The sequence below is a fragment of the Musa acuminata genome, unplaced genomic scaffold (assembly GCF_036884655.1).
Source record: "Musa acuminata AAA Group cultivar baxijiao unplaced genomic scaffold, Cavendish_Baxijiao_AAA HiC_scaffold_227, whole genome shotgun sequence".
Lineage (NCBI taxonomy): Eukaryota > Viridiplantae > Streptophyta > Magnoliopsida > Zingiberales > Musaceae > Musa > Musa acuminata.
Window position 1 is genome coordinate 22,501 of NW_027020497.1, and position 5,000 is coordinate 27,500.

The following is a 5,000-nucleotide window of genomic DNA, read 5'->3' on the forward strand; positions in this document are numbered from 1 at the left end:
TGAACGTCGAGAGCGGAGCAAAACGTCAGCCATCTCAGCACCCTGGAACCCCCCGGGTGGCACAGGGCTGGATGGGGCTTTCGTATAGCAGGGACGGTGCTGCCTCTCGCTTCGCTCGCTGTCCGCCGCTCGCCGCTCGCTCGTGCAGCCAAAAATGGCCAGTTTTGGCCCGTTTTTGGGCCGTTTTGGCCAGTTTTTGGCCTGTTCTTGCATTGCGCGGTGACCGTCGAGAGCGGAGCAAAACGTCAGCCATCTCAGCACCCTGGAACCCCCCGGGTGGCACAGGGCTGGATGGGGCTTTCGTATAGCAGGGACGGTGCTGCCTCTCGCTTCGCTCGCTGTCCGCCGCTCGCCGCTCGCTCGTGCAGCCAAAAATGGCCAGTTTTGGCCCGTTTTTGGGCCGTTTTGGCCAGTTTTTGGCCTGTTCTTGCATTGCGCGGTGACCGTCGAGAGCGGAGCAAAACGTCAGCCATCTCAGCACCCTGGAACCCCCCGGGTGGCACAGGGCTGGATGGGGCTTTCGTATAGCAGGGACGGTGCTGCCTCTCGCTTCGCTCGCTGTCCGCCGCTCGCCGCTCGCTCGTGCAGCCAAAAATGGCCAGTTTTGGCCCGTTTTTGGGCCGTTTTGGCCAGTTTTTGGCCTGTTCTTGCATTGCGCGGTGACCGTCGAGAGCGGAGCAAAACGTCAGCCATCTCAGCACCCTGGAACCCCCCGGGTGGCACAGGGCTGGATGGGGCTTTCGTATAGCAGGGACGGTGCTGCCTCTCGCTTCGCTCGCTGTCCGCCGCTCGCCGCTCGCTCGCGCAGCCAAAAATGGCCAGTTTTGGCCCGTTTTTGGGCCGTTTTGGCCAGTTTTTGGCCTGTTCTTGCATTGCGCGGTGACCGTCGAGAGCGGAGCAAAACGTCAGCCATCTCAGCACCCTGGAACCCCCCGGGTTGTCACGACCTTAGCTGGTTTTGCCTAAGACGTGCGGCACCCTTGCGTGTCCGTCCGCAAAGGTCAGCCTCCCCGAAGCCTCCCATTGTCCCTTAGGACCGTCAAAAGAGAGAACGGGTTAGAGAGAACGCCTCAAACGGGATCCACAAGCAAACATGTCCGAAAAACACTTCATAGACAATGCAAATTACAAACAGACTTTACAAGCTCTGAACAGTGGCACAACAAAGGGTAAAATGGTCCATTACAGACCGAAAGCTCTCTCACGTGTCCACATGACACAACCTTTATTTACAAGCCTAAAGAGGCCACCAACCCAACTAAAATGGGACTTATAAGCCTTCGGCCGCCCCTTTACATTCTGTACAGGGCATGAATATGCCAACAGACACGGACATATATAAGCATTACATCAAACACCTTGTTTCGAAGTTTGTCCGTGACATTCTCCCCCACTTATCCCTTCGACGTCCTCGTCGAAGCCTTTGTGAACACTGCAACTCTTCGCCTTTGCTGAGTCTTCAATCTTCTGCTCCAGCTGCAATGCGCCTCCTGGCTCCCAGCTGCTCTCCGCTGCTGTTTCTGAGTAGTCGAACCTTTGATCCGCCATGCTGCTTCAACTCACCAATGACTCTGACTCTGGTGTGGGGTTGGCTGAGTTGTGTTGATCCTCGTTGATTCCTGCGGATCCACCAAATGAAGGAAAAGACCATCCTTACTGCGCCAGTCTCTCAAAATCTCCACATGCTGCTTGAACTGGGTGGATGCTTGTTGGAGCTTTAACGAGCATCGCCTCGCAAACTTCTGAAGTTTTGGGTCCTTCCTCCATAAAATCTGCTCATTGACTCTTCTTTCAGTTAGTTGTCACATCCAAGTAGGTTCGCATCACTTCCGCTTTCGATTGGCATTTCGTTGGGAAATGAGGCGGACAATCTACTCTCAGTAGCACTGATCACCGTTGGTGAGGATTTGACAACTATTGTCTTCCATTATCTTCGAAGGGTCTTTGAACTTGTGCAGAGCTCCTCTGCTGGATAGATAAGAGAACTGGGGTACTCGGTTTCGCCCATTCTCTTAAGAGTTGAGAAGGCAAAGATTACTTGACTTCGCCCGCCTCCTCGAGGTTGTACTTCATGCATCGAGCTGGTTACTGGCCTTCGCCTGCTCTTTGCTCACACTTCTGAAGCACATGAAGTGTTTGCACTCCTTGCATTGAGTTAGCTACTGTGATTCACCTTCTCAATGCCATCGAACTTCTGGAATGCGGGAAGTTTTCACCCCAACTTGGAGTAATTCTCTGATAGATGAGGTCGCCTCTGGGATTGTACCGTCTTCTCCATCAACCCTGCCGCCTACTCCACTGAGTAGCAAAGGTACAACACCGCGTACTGCCTGCTTCGTTCCTTGGTCGTGCACTCTTGCATGACCCGAAGTCCTTCACTTACGGCTGTCTTGATGAGAAGCACACTGACACCGGTCTTACGAAGTTCCTCGGCCTCTGCCCTTCAGCCTTGTCCCGGTACTTGGAGATTGCCTCTGCATGCTCCACCTCCTCGGCCCCTTTCACGACCAAACGCTCTCCCTCCGTGAGAGCAAGGGATCAATGACTTTGACGGAAGTCCCGCCTCTGCGGTACCATGGCGCTGCCATGCCCATGGCCCTACTATCCGTCGCTTCGCATCTGCATCCCTTTTCTTCACGATCAGTAGACATGTCTCCGTGGCCCTCCTCTGAGTCCACCTCCATTCTAACTGATGTTTGATTTTGGGTAGCTAAGTCCCTCTGGACTCGTCGTCGCTTCCTCGCCCCTTTCGACCCCCTGCTTCAACACCTCTGTGTTCTCCAAGCAGCTCCTTCTGGTCGATGGAAAGACAGACTGCACTCCCATGCATGGCCTCTGCCATCGCATTGTAGGGTTTGCACCGATTCTGTTCTCCATAGCTTCCTTGGTAGCAACGTTCGCTTACTCGGCCTTGTCCTCTGACTTGCCGGGCTCCCTTAAGCGAATATGAGCTCTGGAGCAGTCCAACTCTCCAGCTGCTTCGATCATACCTCTGCATGATCAAGTCCCTCCCATGGGACTCCCTGGTACTTGCATACGAACTTTTCCCTTGGTGGAACCCAGCCCCCATATGCTGATGACCAAGGTTTTCATCCGATGCAAAATTCGGTGCACGCCCGGAAGACCCGCCTCTGCGGTACCATGGCCTTCACTCCTTGAATCCATAGCCCTTCTTGCCGTCGTGTTGTTCACCAAAGCGGAGCTCCCAGTAGCTCCCGATCATACCTCCATATGATCACATCCCTCACGGGACGAGTTGTGTGTATCGCATTGCCACGAACTGTTCCACCACGATCCGCTGCACCATGTCGCCTCCTGGTGACATCTCCATTGCATTCTGATCCTTGGGGAATAAACTCGAATTGTGAACCCTCCATGTGTGGCCTCTGCCAATACATCGCCGGGTCTCTTCCACCTTCGATTTTGTTCGCTCCTTTGGCAATCGATCTTCATCCACCCACTCTTGGGTCACACCTAGATGAAGCACCGCTCTAGGACAGTCCATCGCCTAGTAGCTCCCAAAGTCCACCGACTTCGCTGTAATTTGTGCACCATTGCCTGGATCCTGGGCCTCTGCCCCTACCAGCACAATCTCTGCTGCGCACCGCTTCCTTCCTAGCAACTCGAATGGCAACACTGTGGCATATTCTTCAAGAGTACCCGCCTCTGCGTCCTCTTGCCCCGTGCTAAGGCCTTCTGAACTCAACTTCGCCTCCGCAAATTGAGTCGCCTTAGTTCCTTCATCAAATGCTCCTCCGAGATAAGGTGCATGTGCCCCGAAGCTCCCTTCGTCTTTGGCACCATGCAAGATGAGTCCACTCCGTCAGAATGAAGGACCCATGGAACAACATGATCCTGCTCTTGCCTCTGCAAGAGCTCATGTCCTTGACCTCTGTCTAAGAAAAGCACTGTGCCTCTGCTCCATGTTCCAACTTCTCTGCTGGCTCCCTTCATGCGGCTTGGGTACTTCGCCAAGTTACACCCAAGTTGCTCCGCTCCTCGTTTCTGCATTGAGTCGATGGTGGCCCTCGCGCCCACCGTTCCACGGGTCAGCCCTCCCTTGAGTCCGATCTCCACATCGACTCCAAGTGTGCCTTCATTTGTGTTGCTCCCCCACTTGATCTCGCAATGCATCCACCAATGCATTCTCTCAAGCGAGATCATGCGACGACTCCTCGCCGCTTGCTCAGTCCATCGAGCTTCGTGGAGTTGTTGTTTATTGAGGTACTCCTCCTCAACATGTGAAGTCCGTCTCACATGATTCTCCCTCTGGAGAGCCGGGACTTATCCCTCCTGGATAACTATCCCATTGGAGCAATATATCTCTTCGTTTCGGAGACCACCATCCCCTTGGACTACTCCGATCTGCTGAACAAATTGTGCATTGTTCTGCCTCCTGCAAACGCACTTGCTAGATTGCGACTCCCCGTCAATACAGCCCCCACTGCACCCCTCAAGGTCTAGCAACATGCTGAACTCATTGCACACTTCAGCCGCCTACGGACGTATCCTTCACATGCCGAAGAGAAAGTTTCCATGCTCCATGGTGCCGAGTCTCGGCCGCCTTGGGATGGCCACGAACATTCCATCGTCCGCATACAAGCCCATGCATGAGTACCAAATTCTTCGAGTTAGCAATTCCCCTCACCTCTGTGAGCTTTGCATAACTCTTTTGGTCGTTGAGCAACTCCTTCCACCTTGCATGGTCTCATTCTTGCCAAGCGCCTCGCTTGCCTAGAGCACCATCAAGTATAGTTGTCAACGTTGAGCCGTAGCTCAAACTCAGCCATCCCAACCTTTGTGCGCTCCAAATTCTTCCAAGCTTGCCTGTTCTCGTGGTGCCTCTTGCGCGAAGGGTTGGCCATTCCTCTGAATGCCAATGCCAGATGCCCGCTCCTCTGAGCGACTCTTTTCCCTACATCTCCATGCCCGTTTTCCCTCAAACGGTCGCGCGTGTGCTGACTGCCCTCAACGCAGCCCTGCTAGGTCCCCCACGTTTG